Source organism: Pristis pectinata, chromosome 41 (genome assembly GCF_009764475.1).
Source record: "Pristis pectinata isolate sPriPec2 chromosome 41, sPriPec2.1.pri, whole genome shotgun sequence".
Lineage (NCBI taxonomy): Eukaryota > Metazoa > Chordata > Chondrichthyes > Rhinopristiformes > Pristidae > Pristis > Pristis pectinata.
The window spans coordinates 5,208,881-5,228,128 of NC_067444.1; the positions used below are offsets into that span (position 1 = coordinate 5,208,881).

At 44.2% G+C, this 19,248-nt stretch overlaps 1 protein-coding gene and 1 long non-coding RNA gene across 7 annotated transcripts in view; both read right to left on the bottom strand.

The window, feature by feature from the left end:
- Positions 1-19,248, bottom strand: part of LOC127566438 (uncharacterized) — an 85,349-nt gene that overhangs the window by 53,100 nt on the left and 13,001 nt on the right. The window lies entirely within an intron of this gene.
- On the bottom strand, positions 4,580-16,414 carry LOC127566439 (uncharacterized). The gene is made up of 4 exons (XR_007955720.1): positions 16,362-16,414; positions 10,657-10,740; positions 7,743-7,783; positions 4,580-6,490 (listed from the first exon to the last, which is right to left on the bottom strand). It is a non-coding gene; the product is annotated as an uncharacterized LOC127566439 (long non-coding RNA).

Sequence of the window (19,248 nt, forward strand, 5' to 3'; positions counted from 1 at the left end):
TCTCTCTCGATATTTACGCCTTATCTTCAGTCAACGGTGGTTGTTGAAGGAGAAGCCTTTGCTCACGTTTCACCTCACGGCTTTCTGAAATGAACTTTGAAAACTATTCCTGGACTTGGAGTTTGGGAGATTGCCACACACACTACGAGTTTAGTTTTGGGGGTTAATGTTTAAGATTTAACATTTTGACCTAACATTCTAACATTTTTACTTTTATTTTTCTTATTATCGTAAGTAGTTATTAAGAAAGTAGATTTAACACTTATACGTGACTCGGTGTGTTTCTCTTGTTGCTGGTTCATAACAGATCCATTGTCTCTGAGATTCATGCCATGTTGAGGAACTGCAGAGCTGGGAAGTACTCCTGTTTCTACATTGTAGGCACTGAGTTTTACAAGAAAACTTTCAAGACTAATGGTCTGCACTAGAAGACATTTTAGCGACGGTGTGCTATGCAATCCTCAGGAAACGCCTCAGTGCTTTATTAGTAATTTATCTGCCTCGAAAATAAATTAATCACTTCACTTCATGTGTGTAATGTTTTGAACTATCAAAGAGCCATCCCTCACAGAGAGATTCTGGCAACAGAGCTGAGGACATCCAGACGTCGCAGATATTTTTGCATGGACGAAACGTTTCATTGATATTAATAAAAATATAAAATTAAATAACGTTGATGTTTGAAAGACGGAAGTCCGATCTGATGCTGGTCGTTTGAAAACTGATCTGTAAACCCTTCAGTTCTCGTGCAATTTATACCATAGACCATAGAATATAGAGCTCAAGAGCTGAGAACAAAGATATTGGTCTCCAGTCCAGTTCGGGTGCATATCGACCCTCTTGTGCAGGTCACCTCTGCCCCAGAATAGGTCCCAATTATCCAAATACCCGAATCCCTGCTCGCTGCACCCGCCCCTTGGCCACACTTTGGTCTCTTGTGTTTCTACTTCTTCCCTCAGTAACACGTGGCAATGGGACTAATCCAGAGATAACGGCCCTTCAGTTCCTGCTCGTTCACCTCTTCCCTCACTCCCTCTCCTCAATCTGTAGGACCCTATTCGTTTTCCAACTCATGTCGTTGTTAACCATATGCAAACGACCTCTGGCTGCTCAGAGTTGCCCTTCAGAATGTTCTGCAGACGCTCAGGGACATCCTTGATCCTGGCACCCAGGAGGCAACATGTCATACTGACGTCCTTTTGCGGGCACAGAATCTCCTGCTTGTTGCCCGAAAGGTCGACTTTCATGTCACTATCTCTTTGTCTGATTCCACCCTTCCCGGTTGAGCATTCGAGCTGGTCGCTGTGCCACACAGCTGGAAGCTAATGCAAGGCACTGAAAGATTATCCCTCCAGAAATATGCAAACAGCTCTGCCTGTTACCGAGGGGAATGGCCACAGGGGAAACCTACACTCACTGCAAACTGTCTTTACCTCTCCCTGGTGGTTATCCAGGTAGATGCCGCCTGCATCACAGCTGACTACCTCACTATAACTCTTACCTAGGATAATCTCAGCATCCAGATGGTCCTGAGTGCGTCTAAGTCCAGCTCCAGTTCGTCGACACAGTGATTCAGGATCTCCAGTTTAGCGCACCTCCCAGATGTGCATTCACAACGGAACCCGGAAGGTTCCCTGATCTCCCACATCCTGCAGGAGCTCACACCACTGTCCGGACTGCCACCCAGCCTTCTTTTTATTGGCTGCTGCAAGTCACAATTAGCCAATCCGAAATACTTCCCCGGCCGTGTTCCAATTTAAAAAAGCTGGTCTTTCCCCACTGCAGCTCCTCTCTGCTCAGCTTCCTGGCTGGAAACTAACCAGAGAGAAAAGAACAGCTCCCTTGCTGGGTGTTGGCTAATAGTTTCAAGAATGTTGGGGAATTGCTTATGACAAACAAGGCGCGTGCAGATATGTTTCAATGTGTAGGAATCTGGAAATGTTGGAGGTGTAAGCTGAGCTCTGCGCAGCTCCAGCACGGTATATGTGAGGCACCTACATCTGCAACCTCTGTGCTGATGAAAAGAATCACCCTTCAGCCTTCAAAGTAGAGTGCAATATCGGTAGATATTTCATTTCAAGGTGACTTGCAGTTGTCCAGGATGCATACGAACTCTCATGATTTGAAGAATGCGTGCGTTGTCTATTAAAAACATTGAAGACAATACATGTATGCGGCTTGGAAGATGTGTTTCTATTGCATCCTTGATCTGGCTGGAAGAGAAAATTGCATTAGCATATAGGGCCAGTAGGCGGCGCCTGCAAGGCAGAAACCTGTAAACAACTAAAGGAATGCGAAATAATGCTGGACTTGCTTTGACAGGAGTTGCTGAAATATTCAGCCATTTTCTAAAATCAGCGTGGGTGTATTGAACGATAGTAATATGCAGATAATAAGCATGCAAAATCGCAGCAAAATGAGGGTTGTGGTCACAGAGAAAGATGTGACAGTGAAATGAAACGACGTAAGCATCAGGGGTAGTTTATTAACATTTATTTCGTGAAACCGACACGTCCACTGTGATGGAAAGAATACTTGGATACATACCATCTGGGCAGGAAGAGGACATGGGGAATAGCAAAAACCTCATTTGGATCCAAATTTTTAATCAAGCATCTAATAGTTAGGGGAAGAAAACTATGAAAATGCAAGCAAGCTGACGTGTTTGCTTCCAGAAATTCGAAAAGCAGCAGTGGTCTTGTGAAAAGAATAAACATGAGACACCGTCACAAGTCCCTGCATAAATATTATAAATGTGGTCAAGTCCTCATGCATTGAATTAAATAAAACACGAAGATGATAGCTGCACTGAGATGTCATAAAAATCGTAATGCCTGAAAAATATCAGAGATCTTGGTCTGCGGGAACAGTTACCCGTCCTCGAACTCGCGTATCAAATGATTCACAGTTTGAAATTGACAGAGCATATTTGGGCCGAATTATGAATTCCAGAAGACATTACTTTCCTGCTTATTTAAATTGAATGCATTTTTTAAATTCACTAATTGCTTTATTCGTATTATTTATTAAACTGCTTATTTTAAATGAAGACTTTACTTTCCTGGCATTCAACATCAGAACAAGAAACATGCATTCAAAGATAAGGGAATTGATGAAACGAGATGGAGAAGGGGAGGTCCAGAACCGTTGTGGAACACAGACCCAGGAGTGGACCAGCAGAGTGAATGCGGATTACAACAATACTATGCAATGAAAGGCAGAAAGATAATTCCTCATGAGAGAAGCAATGAAGCAAACACAAAGTTGTGTTCGAGGATACAAAGCGGCAGTTATTTTAGGATTGTTCCAATCTGAGCTCACTTTCCTAATTGCAGCAGTGCAGGATATTTCTTTTCTTTTCCCCCTCTCCTCAGGAGGCGTGGACATCACCGGCAATATCCATAGTTACTTTGCAACCCCTATTACCCTCTACTGAACGGGTACCCCAGTTAAAAATAGAATGCATAACATTGCAGATTTCATTTCAACGAAAGGGAAGTTTTACGATACATGTGACTGGTCCTCGGGACATTTGCAGGAACAGGACGGAATAGCCTTATCCCTAACCCTGAAACATCCAGATGTAATACAGAGGGAAGCACACATACTGCTACCAGAAAGGATGGATTTCACATTTTCGATGAAGCTGTGAAACTGAACGATTTTCAGTGCATTAGACTCGTGGCCAGCAGGTGGAGCCACCCACTAGAAAGAGGGACAGTTGAAAAAAACTGGAAGCAGTCTCCCACAGGAACCATCGAGGGGCCCGGTATTGTTTCAAAATCAGTGAACCTCTCTTTCAATATTTAGTAACTTTATGTCTGCAACTGCTACGGCGTGGTCGCCATTCAGGTCTCTGGATCAACCGTCTGGCACTCAGTCCAGCAATGGTCCAGAGCAGTTTATTTCTTGTTTGAACTTTGTTATTGCCTATGGCCTGCGCAGCAGCACACCAGTCCGATTCCAAAAAAAAACAACAAGAATAGCCGATTCAGAAAACAAAATAGATAACAAAAGTATCTGTTTGGGAGATGGGAATAATATTTTACTATATTTATTTACAGTCTGTTCGGTTCTGCCTCAATATCTCTTTAATGTTGACTTTTACCAGTACATTCTAAAGAAGAACCAGATATATCGGGGAAAATGAAAATATTCAAGACGATCGGAAGTACTAGGACAGTTCAATCAACGTAACAGTTCAGGAAAACACGCATCGTCTAAACTGCATTGTACTATTTTACGAAATCCAATGATTGTGTTGCTGAACCTGTTTGAGATCAGCTGTGATGAAGTCAGTACCTTTGCTTCACTTGCTCGAGTTAGAGAACTGACAGACGCAGACAAACGATGATAATACTTGCAGACTGTCGAAGAAGTTCAAGGAAGGTCAGGCGGGGGCTTGATTTGCAACTTTAAAAAATATTGTTGAAATGCTGAGGTGAAAGAGCGAGTGAAACTGTGTTTGTGCTTGGGTGATATTGACCACCATTGATGGCCTCGGTGCGGGATTGTGAAATAAACGAATCATCAGAAGTGATTGTGCCGTCGCCGAATAACTGGACTATGACAACTTGCACTCGTTTCGCAATCACACTTTATTTCACTTGTGCACACGGAGAACAGTCCGGCCCCTGTCACCGAACTATTCCAATGATTAAACACACGGTTGGCCTTTTAAGCAGATTTTGACCAACTTATACCTTTGGTTATCTTAGAATCCTTTATTTGCATCCATAACATACCAATAACTTCTCCTTAAATTCTCGAAGCAAACATCACACCATCTGGAAAAAAAGCTGAAGATGAAAAGAAGATGGCTTCTACAACAGGATAACGATCCTAAACACACCTCAAAATCCACAATGCACTACCTCAAGAGGCACAAGCTGAAGGTTTTGACATGGCCCTCCCAGTCCCCCGATCTGAAAATTATCGAAAATCTGTGGATAGACCTCAAAAGAGCAGTGCATGCAAGACGGCCCAACAATCTCACAGAACTGTAAGCCTTTTGCAAGGACCAATGGGCCAAAATCCCCCAAACAAGAATTGAAAGATGCTTAGCTGGCTACCGAAAGCGTTCACAAGCTGTGATACTTGCCAAAGTGGGTGTGACTAAGTACTGACCATGCAGGGTGCCCAAACATTTGATTCGGGCCCTTTTCCTTTTTTGTGCTTTTGAAACTGTAAAAGATGGAAATAATAAAGTAATCTTACTTAAAATATTAAAGCAATGTGTCATCTTTAACTTTATGCCTTTTCCAAATCAGGTCATCTTTTACTCGCTCAGCTGTTCACTGGAACAGAAATTTTGACCAGGAGTGCCCAAACTTTTGCATGCCACTGAACCGATGTTAACATGCTGCTAACGCAAGCAATTAGGAAGACACACAGAATGTTGCAAAGCATATGTGCCTATGTGCAAATCCATGTAATTACATCTTCCTGCAATTATGCTAGACCATTGTGAATTAACATTGGGTCCTGCCTCCCCCGGGAGCGAGGGGAAGAACTTGAGATGAATGCACTGCAAAAAGTTGATAGGATTGATTTCTTGTGTTGGATTCTTTTGTGATGTGCAGATAGTCTGTTGAATGCAGGTGATCACTTTGCAAATTAGAAACTGCCGAAGAGTCTTCGAAAGTTAGGTGAAGGACTTTATTTCTCTCGAATCCAGAAACAAGGATTACAGTCCTCGAAAGACTTGGTCAAACATTTAGGACTGATCTGGACAAAAATTCCAACCAAAGTGGTATTTGGATTTTGAGCACCAAGTATTTAGTATTGTCCACCCAGCAAGGCAGCTGAGGTTTTGTTGATGAGTATGTATGGATTGATGTATGTTTTTCAGTTGATATAATCCAGGGATAATTGATTTCAGCAGGAATGATGCGCTCGGGGGAACATGATCTTATTGAATGGTCGAGCGTCCTCTGGGGCCTGTTTGCCTTCCCGCTCGTTCGATTATTTAATTTACTGTAATACATTGGGATTTGAGATCGAGCTTTGCCACTTAGCTACGTGGAAGGGATCAGGGTGCAGGAGAATATGCTGTTGGAATGTCTGATCATCGTTGATATTGTGATTGGTGCGGCAGTTCCATTAGCCTACTCTTGATCCCATTTTGTTTGTTATCTCTTGAGTGACAGCTCGCTCTGTTGTTTCGCAGCGAATCGAAGACGACGTCAGCCTGTGGGCGCCCAATAGTAGGGCTGACGATTGGTCTTGGTGTTGTGTGCGAAGCCCAACTTCAAGAGGGGTGACAGGGAAGTTGCTCAGTTCACCTGGTTCAAAGCATTTTGCAAGCACGAGATGTCGCTGCATAATGTGGAACATGGGAAAACACACGGGAACTTTTGCTTGTTCGGCACAGAGTATGCTGGTGTTGAGAACGCATTGGATGCCTCGAAGACCTTGAAAATCTTTACGGCCTCGCCACTGAATAAATCCCGCCATCCTCATCATCGACTTGAACGGTTTCTTGCTGGCCCTGATGTGAATGGTTTAATTGGTTAGTGGGTCATTTGAATATCTCTCGATCTGTTGACCGCTGAGCAGAATCGCTAAAGTTCCACTAGTTAACGAGAACCAAATTAAAATAAAGAGCACTTGCCTGTATCCCAGAGAATGAATACTTCCTTCGTGAATCAGCTGTTATGCCTGTCATCTATGTTTCCTACAGGTGGCACAATCTCACAAATCACAGCGTAATATTCGTGCTTGCAAAAGCCTCCCGTGGCCTGCTTGCCCGCCTACTGGCTCGATGCTGTAATTTATTACAATAGATTGGGAGCTGATATAAAGCTTTGCCACTGAGCTTGGTGGAAGGGATCAGGGTGTACGGGAACATCTTATTAAATGCATGATCATCCATGATATTGTGAATGGTGGTGCTGTTCGAGGGGCCTCCTCCGGTTCCGATTTTGCATATCCTCTGTTAAGCATCAACTAAGATTGCAGTTTCCCCAGCCAATCATTGAATGGAAGACGACGTCAGGGCGCCCAATGGAAGGGCCGATATGTTGGCCTTGGTACGGCCTGTCAAACCAAACTTCAAGGAGGAGATTGAAAGTTGTTCAGTTCACTTGGTTCAGAGCCTTTTGCAAGCACGAAATGTCGCTGCAGAATGTAGAACACGGAAAAATCCGCAGGCACATTGGTTTGTTCGCATAGCGCCTACTGGTTTTGTGGACATACTGAATACCTCGAAGACCCAGAAAATCTTTACAGCTTCACCACTGAATAGACCATTCTATCCCGATCGTGAACCCGAAAGGCTCCTATCCCGGATGTGGATTGTTTAATTGGTTACTGAGTGATTTGAACATTTCTCAGTCTGTTGACAGCTGTGCACAATCCTGAAGGTTCCCCTGATTAACGAGAGCCAAATTAGAACTCAGATCAATTCCCTGTGTCTCAGAGAGTGTATAATTCTCTCATGGATCAGCTGTTATACCTATCGCTTATATTTACTATAGGTGGCACTACCTCAGACGTCACAGCACAAGAATCGTCACAGCGTGTCTTGTTCAATCCGTGAATCACACAAATGTCTCCAACTTAACAGGGCTCGCTCTTCTCTCTTTGCATTTAACAGACTGAATTATGATCAAGCTGTGTATTTCTCCTGAATTCTAGCCATGTCTGTTGGCCACCCGAGAGCTGACAGTCTATGTTTATTTATTCTCTGGGAGCAGACATCTTAGATATAAATTGTAATGAAAGCATCATTTTCAACTTACATTTCGTCTCTTCGGTTGAGGTTTCATCCTGTGATCAGCACCTGCAGGACACAAGCAGAGGATGTCATTGTTTCAACATTTCCCAGACGATGGTTTGACCCTCCACCGGACAGGTTCTGTTTCCTCCTCATGTTCAGTATTTGGGATCAATGACAGAACTCGCGTACTTCCATGTTTTCATCCGGATAGACAGAAGGTATTTCGGCCGATCCAATGAATTCTGGTTCACAGAGTCATCCTATTCCGCTTCTCATTTCCACTGTGACCTCAGGTTTCCACTTTGGCAACACATCCCCTCCGCATCTCCGCACCTCCGCATCTCTGCAGACGCTAGGCAAGTTATAGTGCGTAAACAGCGCCTCAACCGGCACATCGATAGGATGTGGGATGGAACCCGAACCCCGAAGAAACCCAGGCAGCCACAGTGAGAACCTACAAAGTCCACACAAACAACATGAGGAGAGAACCCGTCCGTGAAGCCCTGAAGTTTTGCGCTGACCACTATGTCACCGTGACAGAACAACTTTCTCACTTGGCTTGATGAAAGTCACTGCTCCCCGGTCCAGACCAGACACACTTCAGGTGAAGAATCTACGTAAAATTGCTTCGACCTGCCTGATGATCTGCGAATGCTCACATTGGTATCGTCAATAAAGCCCCATTTTCTCATTGCATAACCAATCCTATGATTATATTTGCTCGGCTTCATGCCACCTTCATTCCACATTCATTCCAAAACCAAAGAACTGGTCATTGACCTCAGGAAACGTGGAGGTGCACACGTTCCTGTCTACATTCATGGTGCTGAGGTTCAGAGCGTTGAAAGATTCATATTCCGAGGTGTAAACGTCACCAATCGCCTGTTCATGTACAAAGCACATGGACAGCATCGCCACGAAATCCGACCAGTGCCTCTACATCCACAGGAGGCTAATGAAATTCGACTTGTCCCCGTTGACTCTCGCTATTTTTTATCGATGCATCACAAGAATCATCCTATCCGGATGCATCACGGCTTGCTATGGTAACTGCTCTGTCCGGGACCGCAGGAAACTGCAGACAGTTGTGGACACAGCCCAGCACATCACGGAAACTAGACTCCCCTCCATGGACTCTGCCTGCACTTGCAGCTGCCTCGGTAAACAGCCGACATATTCAAATACCCGACCCACCAAGGACATTCCATCTTCTCTCCCTCCCGTCGGGCAGAAGATACACAAGCCTGGAAGCATGTAACATCAGGGTCAAGAATAGCTTCTATTCCGCTGTTATGTGACTATTGTACGGAACTCTTTTACCTGAAGATATACTCTTGAGCTCACAATCTACCTCGTCATTGCCTTACCCCTTATGGGCTGCCTGCACTGCACTTTCTCTTTAACTGTGACACAACATTCTGCGCTCTTTAACTGTTATTCATTTGCTCAAAATCGATGTACTGATGTGATGAACTGATCTGTGTGGAAGGCATGAAAGACAAAGCTTCTTTTTCACTGTACCTCGGTACACGTGACGATAATAAACTCATTTCCCAATATTTGTCCGAATTTAATCATCGACCTTCTGACTGCTTGCATTTCCTCCTAGTAGCTTTGATTTTCAGCCATTTGAAACTAAAGCAGCAGCAATGTGCGCAGGAGATGACAAGAAGTCAACAATGGTGGAAATTGGAGGGAACAGTTAAAGACGGGCGGGTTTCGTTGACCAGACGCTGAGTATTGAACGAGCGCACGCAGAATGTCCACAGGCCAAAGGGCAGTTATTCCGAAAGTCACTGGTTTTCTGATGCTGGGAATTATGAGGGGAAGACATGTAAAAGAAAGAGTTGAGGCAGCGAACAACAAAGGTAAAGAGAGTGAAGGAATCGATGAGCAGATTATCATAAGGGAAAGGTGCAGAAATTCCAGGCATTTGGCACTCACTTTGTCAAAATATTGACACTGCATTTGATGGATGTGGTCAACTTAATGGAAACAGGGCAGTGAGTTAAAGCAGAGATTCAGCTCTGAGACGGTTTTCCAATATGAGTGGCTGCGGATCCGGGTGTAGATAAGTCGGAATAGAGGCGGATGAAATTGAGACGTTTCCTGTTTGGATCAAGCGCTTCTTCCGGATGACTGAGCGCACAACTTTCACGATATATTGTCACAATGTTGGGAACGAATGGAAGACACACGTTAACTCATCGACTTTGTTGATTAGTCCCTGCTTAATTACATTGCCCAAGTCGGTTCTTCGTTTTTTTTCCCTGTCAGGGAAAAGAGTCATTTCGGCTCACCGGGTCCGTGCTGTTGTTAAGCTCTCATTAAAGCCAATCCTGATTTACTCTCCCCACGTCCCCATCTACTTTTATCTGTTTTATGTCAGATATCGACACACGAGTGACAATTTATCCCGGTCAATTAAGCCAGTGCGTATGTCTGTGTAATATGGGGGGAATCCAGCCCACCCAGTAGAAATTCGCGGGGTCAGCTGAAGAACGTGTAAACTCTGCGTAAATAGCACCGGAAGTCAGAAACGAACCAAGGAGCCGAGAGACAGCATTCAACTCGCTGCGTCACTGTTCCTTTTTCGGACTGTCTTCCACCTTTTTATGAGATTATATTTTCTCAAACATTATATTTCATGAAAAGAACTTGCCGAATTAATGCCAAAGCTTCTGGTCAACGCTGCAAAATTACCCCTGTGGTGTCCGCTGGAGAATGGGAAGCTACCGTTCCTTTCTCATCATAAATAACTGCGAACTCTTCTTCAATATCAACCTCCAGTACTTTATCTCTTCATACACAATATACTGACAATTCTTGCCTGAAATAAAGTGCGCAGTGCAGGTACGCAGTTAGAAAGACAGGCGCACGATAAGCGTGCTGTCACTTACGTTATGTGGGGGTTCCGCAAGCATGGATTAACTTACTTTTTAAACCACAGTAGAGTCCCGAGGCAGCAAGCATTTGGATCAGGTTCACGACAGCTAAAGCTGGAATCCACGTGTATTCAGCTAAACATGGAGAGATCAGACAAAATATTGCCAAATTAAAGTTTATATTCAGATGCCTATTGCAGGAATTTATTGAGAGAGGGATAGATAGATAGATAGATAGATAGATAGATAGATAGATAGATAGATAGATAGATAGATAGATAGATAGATAGATAGATAGATAGATAGATAGATAGATAGATAGATAGATAGATAGATAGATAGATAGACAGACAGACAGACAGACAGACAGACAGACAGACAGACAGACAGACAGACAGACAGACAGACAGACAGACAGACAGACAGACAGACAGACAGACAGACAGATAGATAGACAGATCTACAGACAGACAGATATTTAGAGTTTATTCCAGTTAAGGTTCAAGTTGAGTGAGATAGAAAATACGCATATCACATCGGAGAATGTCGAATTACAATTCTGTATTGTTTGATAAATTCAGCAACGTGATGTTACATAATATCTCATCGCATTTGTAGTTTTTAATCTTGTTATGATTTTATTTTCGGTGTTTTAAACGCGATTAATAGCCTTTTTAACTATTTTTTCTGGCATAATGTTTTTTTCAGGTTTAAATGCATTTGACACCTGGAATGGTTCAGGATGGACCAGGAGAATGTTTGGAGGACAAATTGCTCCTCCAGGATCTTTCTCCTCACCGCAGTCCTCACTGTTCGATATTTATTTTGAGACACTTGAGTAATGGGGAATAATCTCTCTTATCCAATCTGTCAAGTTTCGGACGTATGTCTGCGTTTCAAAGACAACGTCTCTCACGGATCCCAACTGTATACAGTACAGAGCTAGTCGCTTAATATAGGTTCATTGGGCAGAGACCCAAGCGGGGAATCGACCTGGTGAACCATCGGTGCACTCGCTCTATGGCCTCTATTGTCCCTTTGAGAGCAGAGTAAGCTTAAATTTGAAGAGTCACCAGCCTGAAACGTTCACCGTTTTATTCTTTCCATGCAATCTTTCCGACCTGCTCTGCGCTTTTCTCACTTTCTGCTTTCATATCAGAATTACTTCAGATTCTGCAATAAACGTGCCGGGGGTTTTCACTGACGCTCGCCATGAAACAGTGGAGTCCACCGCCTGCGGAAGCCGTTGTTGACTTCCAAGGGACTCTTAGATGGCCACATGAATGATAGAGAAATGGAGGGTTATGTGGAAGGGAAGATTTCGATAGTTGTTGGAGTAGCATAAAATGCCGGCACCACATCGTGGGCCGAAGGGTCTGTACTGTGCTGCCGTGTTCTGTGTTATATGTTGAATAAAACATGTAAGCATTTGCTGCAGGTAAAATGACATATGATGTAACGTGAAATCGTCACACCCTGTTTTGAACCTTATGTCTTGCGTCTAACAACAATTTAGCCCTTAACTGCAAAACCGTTCTCTCGCTCTGTCTCTTATTCTGTCTCTCTCTCTCTCTCACTCTCTCGCTCTCTCTCGCTCTAGCTCGCTCTCTGTTTTCTCAATTTCCCATTTGTAACTGCAAGAAGTATACGCACATGTGACATTTTAATGACACAGGAAGGACAGGGGAAAAATGCTTGCGCAGACACAATGAAAATCTCAGTATTTCCTTTCCATCCTACAATCTACGGGAAAAGCCCAGCACTTGTGAGAATCATGGCTTAGATCTGCAAATCATCCATTCATTCTGCTTAAGCATATGCTCTCTGGCTTTAGACATCTCTTTTGCTGAAATGTCTCTGCCATCTACGCCATCTCTGCCGCTAATCATTTTCTCTGCTTGAATTATCACACTTTGGCCGAATAAAGCAAATAGACGATCCAGTCCAGTACTGAAAGACTCCATCTCATATGACACCGTGACCAATCTCCTTTGCGCCTTCTCCTATCGCGTGGTGATCAGAACTGAATGTCATACTCTACCTGTTGACTAATCAATGTCCTATATATTTGTACCATAACCTCCAGCCTGTTGTGTGCTAAGCCCATTGGTCTGGTCTGTTAAATATCACCTATTGCAAGGCATTTCTATAGGAGGATTTCAACGAAACATTTGCCGTTCTTGCCGCTTTAAATGCGTTTTGTTTTAGTATTGTTCATTTGAAACTGAACCTCAAGAGTAGATGTTAAATAATAGGGAGATGAACTACATTAAAATGTGCAGGTTAAAAGGAAAACAGAACACGTTAAAATTAAGACTCATCAGATCTGGTGGCGTCTATGAGTGGAGAAACAGAGTCAGGAACACTTCGCCAACCATAAAATAATCTAACTCTAACGAAGTTGCAAACACGCTTCGGATAGAAATTCGTAACGTCGGCTCCAGAGTCATGGAGTCATGGAGTTAAACAGCACGAAAAAGGGCGCTTCGGCCCGAAATATCCGTGAGGACCAAGTTTCCCAACTGGGCAAGGCCCATTTGCCACCACATCTCTCCAAACTTGTTCGATCCATGGCATCATTCAGATGCATTCTGAAGGTCGTAATTTTACTCGCATCTACCACTTCCTCCGGCATCTCGTTCCATATACCCAGCACCCACTGTTGAACAATCTTGACCGTCTGCATCCCTTTAAATCTTTCACCTCTCAACTTAGACATATTACCTTTCGCTTTCGACTCCCCTACCCAGCTTATGCAACATATATATGCCCCTCATGATTTTATAAACCTCTTAAAGGTCACCCTCAGCCTGCTAAGTGCAGGTGAAAATAAGAGCCTCTCCTCGGAACCTAAGCCCCCCAGTCCCTGCATCATCTTCGCAAAGGCCGAGCTACCAGAACTGTGCGCATTCCTCCATATGCGGTCTTACCAAGGATTTGCACAGATGTAACATGACGTCCCAACTCCTGTACTCGATAATCTGACCGATGATGGTCAGAGTGCCAAACGTCTTCTTCAACACGCTGTCGACCTTTGTCGCGACTTTCCGGGAACTATCTGCCAGCAGCTCTCTGTCTCTCTGTTCTGCAGCACTCCCCAGACACTACCACTTACCCTGGTTTGCCTTATCAACGTGCAACAAATCGCATTAATCAGAATTAAACTCCGCCTGCCATTCCTCGGCCGAGTTGATCACGATACCGTTGTAACCCGAGATAACTGTCTTCACTGTCCACGATACCACACATGTTACTGTCATCCGCCTGTTATTAACCATTCAACCTGCATTCTCATCCAAATCAATAACATGATCGGAAGCAGACCCAGCACAGATGCGCTGGTCACAGGCCTCCAGTCTTTAAAGAAAACAAGCCACGGCACAACACTGTGTCTCCTTGCATCAACCCAATTTTGTATCTGATTGACCAGCTCTCCCTGGATCCCAACCCAATGCAAACAACATCTACAACACTTCCCTTGCTTATCTTCTCAGTCACGTCTTCAAAGAATGGAGCAATTTCGTGAGACACGATTTCCCACTCACAAAGCAACTCCGACCTTCCTCAACTGGTCCTTGACTTAACAAATGCATGGAAATCCTCTCTCTCTCTCAGAAAACCCCAATACCCATCTGTCACTATCTTTAGGCTCACCAGTCTGTAATTCCATGGCTTATCATTGCAGCATTTCTTGAGTAAAGGCACAGCATTAGCCACCCTCGAGGCGACTGGAACCTCACCGGTGGCTGCAGATGATGCACATAACTCAGCAAGGGATTTACGTACCTCCCCCTTCTGTAAGGCGCACACTCTTCAGGACACCACTGTTAACTTCTCTGAGTTCCCTCGCATCCATGTCTTTCTCCGCAGTAAATACCGGAAAGAACTCACCCATCTCCGCTGGCTCAACACGCAGGATACCTCGTTGATCTTTCTGGGCCACTATTCTCTCCCTCGTTACTCTTTTGCTTTTCATGTACTCATTTAATCACTTCTGATTCTCATTTCCTTCATCTGCCAAAGCTCTCTCAGATCCAATTTTGCCCTCCTGACTTTCCTCAAGCGTATCCCTTTGTCCCGTATACACCTTCGGGGATTCACTTCATCCCAGCTCTCCATACCTGACAAATTGCTCCTGCATTTTCCTCACCGGAACCTCAAGATCTATTGTCATCCTGTTTTCCCTACTCCTGCCAGCGTTGTCCTGCACTCCAATAGGAACATGCTGTCCCTAAACTCCTCCTGTCTCACTTTTAAAAGCCTCCCATTTTCCAAACCGTCCGTTACCTGCAAACAGACTCCCCCTATAAACTTGTGAAAATTCCCGTCTAATTGGGCTTTCCAAAGTGGTCTTGTCCCAACTTAGAACGTTAACCTACGGTCCAGTTTCATCCTTTTCCGAGACGATATTTAAACCAAAAGAATCATCATGACCAGTCCCAAATCGCTCCCATACTAATACTTCAGTCACTCGTTCTGTCTTATTTCGCAAGAGTAGATTGAGTTTTGCTCCTTCTAGTAGGGTCATTTACATGATAATTGACATTTTTCCCCTGAATGCACTAAACAAGTTATTCTACATCGAAGTTCTGAACACCATGGCATTTCCAGTCGATGTTTTGGAAGTTAAAATCCCCTCCAGCTATAACTGTGTTATTCTTACAGCTATCTGCGAATTTCCAAGATATTGGTTCCTCTTTTTCCAACTGAGTGTCGGGATTACAATAGTAGAGCCCCATCACAATGATCGTCCCCTTGTTATTTCTCAATTCCACCGATATTGCCTCACAGGCCTCAGTGAGAGGCAGCGAGTGTTGTTCAATTATTTTGGCTTTGATTGATAGTGAAACGAAACAAGTTGCACACTAATAGAATTTTAAACTAATAGAATTGTGGCTAATGATCCTAAAATACTGCCACACTGACACTTCAGACACTTGCTCTGCCTCATTTTCCAAGAGGAGGTCGAATTTTGTCATCTTTTCTTGTCAGGCTTCAATTGGGCATCTTGGTCGGCATGGACCAGTTGGCCCGAATGGCCTGTTTCAGTGCTGTATCAATCTATGACTCTGTTGTCCTCAACTACTGAGGGCCTGTAGTACAATCACATCAAAGTTACCACCCACTTCTTATTTAGACCGTGAGACAGAGGAGCAGAATGAGGCCATTCGGCCCTTCGAGTCTGCCCCGCAATCCGTTCGTGGCTGATTTATTTTTCCCTCTCAACCCCATTCTCCGGCCTTCCCTCCTCAACATTGACGCCCTTAATAATGAAGAACATCCTTTCCACTGCTTTAAATATACCTCTCCGCGTCCACTCAATATAGACCTTTCAACGTTCGGTAGCTTTCAAAGGAATACCCCATCATCCTTCTGAACTCCAGCGAGTACAGTCCCAGAGCCACAAAACCCTCCACATACGTATCATTTTCGTAAACATCTTCTGGACCCTCTCCAATGCCAACACATCCTTCCTTGGATATGGGTTCAAAACCGCTCACAATACTCCAAGTGTGGTCTGACCAACGCCAAAAAAAAGCCTCAGCATTACATCCTTGCTTTTATATTCTCGTCCTCTTGAAATGAAGTATTTCTCAGTTCCACGCATATTGCTTCACTGGCCACACAGAGGCCATCAGTGTTCTTGAATTAGATTGTTCACAGTGGAACGAAATAAGTTGTACACAATGGGTAACTGATGCAATTTTGTACAATCTCCGCCATGGCAAAGCTGCATGGCTGGGAATTTTACTCACCTGTTACAGACAAATGTACAGGATCACTCGGCGCCGATGTTAGCCGCTTTCCGTTCTCAACAGCGTCGTAACCACAGGAAAAGTATTTGCTCTGATCCACATCTATATCACTGATGGTGAACGTGACTGAGTTGGTCTGTGCCGTCGCGGACTGGACAACCGAGTAGTTTGATCCCCAGTGCCTGTAGAGGTAGAATGTCGTGTCTGCCCTCTGCCGTGGACTTGTACAGTTGAAGGTAACGTTTTCCCCTTGACGAACCTCATTGGAATCCACTGTTATACTTGGTCTGGGCAGACCTGTAAATCAAAAGGAGACAAAGAGACGGCTGCAGCAGTCTGAACCACATTGCTACTTCTTAAAGCCCAGCTTTAGATGTGCGAGCAGGGCTACATTTCAGTAACACAATCAACTCAGACACGTGGTGCGACGTGTGGCAAAGAATCGCAAAGGGCGGGAGGCCTGTTAACCTCAGGGGATGGTCGCTGATGGGATTGAACACATGCACTGTGAGGACTGGATTTTCATCTTCAACAGTGATTGGAGTCATTTCGAACAACTGATACAATTTTTAAAGATGATGTGAGTCATCGATGGAGTAAACGGCCAGTATCTTTTTTCCAGCGTTGAAACAAAGGCAGACGGCATGCATTTGAGGTGAGGGGGGATAAATTCAAAGTAGATGTGCGGGCCAAGTTTTTTTACACACAGGATGGGGGGGGGGGGTGCCTGGAATGCCCTACCTGGGGTGGTGATGGACACAAGTATGATACAGGCGTTCAAGTGTCTTTTAGATCGACACGTGAATGTGCAGGAAATTGAGGGATGCGGACCCAGTGCTGGCAGACGTGATTACAAACGTTGGGCATTTGATTACTAACAATGAGTTCGGCAGAACTTTGTGGGCTGTAGGACCGGTTACGGTGCTGTGCTGTTCTGTGTTTGATGAAAAAAAAAGGCAGGTAAAAGATAGGGATTTTACTTATTGTAAAACTCACGCTTAGTAAATACGTTCGTGTACAATATATACAAATAAGAAAGTAATAAGGTTAAAGTAAGTGGGGAAAACAGAGGAGAAGACTTTAACCTAGAAGTCCCTGTATCTCTGAGACCATAACAGTACTCCCCATTCTGCAGAACTCTCTAAGTTTGATTCGTTCGCGGAGCCAGCAATATCCCGTGTATCTAGAGATACTCTGTTTCCCTGTTGCCGGACTTCCCTGTTTCTCGCCTTCCCTGTTTCTCGCCTTCCCTGTTTCTCTGTTTCTGGCCTTAACTGCTTCTCTGTTTCTCTTTTCTCTGTTTCTCGCTTTCTCTGCTTCTTGTTTCTCGCATTCTTTGTTTCTCGCCTTCGCTTTTTCTCCACTTATCTCCTTTGTTTCTCGCCAGCTCTGTTAGAGTTCGCTGCTGCTCAGGACAACATGAAGGGACATACGCCTGATTGAAGAATGAACTGTGCGTGTCCACGTTATGCTCAAGAAGGAGTTTTGAGGAACAGAATAAAAATACGATTGTTTTAACTTTTTGATGGTCTTCTGAGCAACATCTTTCCATCTGGAGCTTGGCACAAAGCGCGGGCATCAAATTATACAGGAATATCATAAAGCTGCAGAAATTGAAACTTACCCACAACCGTAACCGTCACTGTTTCACTTGGTGCTGAGGATACCACTCTGCCAGACACCGTCACTGTATGAACGCAATGGTAATCTTCTGATCCAGCGCTGTTGACCGTGATGGTGAACGTGGCATCGTGAGACGAGGAAATGTCTTCTTTACTTTTTGTTGCTATTCGTTGCCCGGGTCTGTACAGCTCAACACTGCTATTGGAATACAGACGCTCGATTCTGCAGGTGAAATGGACGGCTTCGAGGATTAAATATATTTTGTCGTCACGGTCAGCTGATAGCTGCGGTTTTCCAGGACGATCTACAAGGACAGAAAGAGATTTACACTGATTGCGAACGGTGCAGCAGGTCGAAAATCTCACGCCTATGCGGTGAAAATATATGAAAATAACACGTATCTTCAGGAAGGTGGGCCACAGTAAATGACTAATTCATGACTATGATTATTTTACAGAGATTGTCAAGTTTCACTGTTCCAAAAAAGGGAACGAGCCATGTAGCTGCCCGGTTACGTGTTTCTCGCTGAAGTGGAATGATGTGTGCATTTTCAATGGATCGCATGCAGAATCATAGACACGCCGTCATAGCTGTGATTCACACCGATGGAAGCCTTGAGCTCTGAGACAGCCGAATCTAATTCTGCATTGCCCCATTTAGACTTTGCCGCAACAGATCACCATTCTCTTGTACACGTGTTAATAATTCTTGAAAGTGACAAGTTGTAGAAGACGTTTGGAATACCGTGTTCAGTTTTGGCCGCTCTGTTACAGGAAAGGTGCCGTTACCCTGGAGTGTGCAGAGGTTTACGAGGATGTTGTCGGGACTCGATGGGCTGAACTATGTAGAGAGGTTGAACAGGCTGGGACTATTCCTTGGATCGTAAGAGAATGAGGCTGAGCTCAAACGTGTCTATAAAAATGTGAGTGGCAAATATAAAGTTAATGCACACAGTCTATTGTCTAGGGTTGGCAAATCATAAACACGAGGGCATACATTTAAGCTGAGAAGGGAAAGATTTAACAGGAACATGGGTGTTTTTTTTTACTAAGCGAGTGGTCAGTGTATGGAATGATCTGCCAGAGAAAGTGGTTGAGGGAGTTTCACTAACAACGTTTATGAGATACTTGGGAAGGTACATAGAGAAGCAAGGGCTTGGAAGCATATGAGACAAAGTCCAACAAATGTGTCCAGCTCAGATGGGAAGTTGGTCGGCTTGGACCAGTTGGGCCGAAGGGACGGTTTCCGTGCGACATGCATCTTC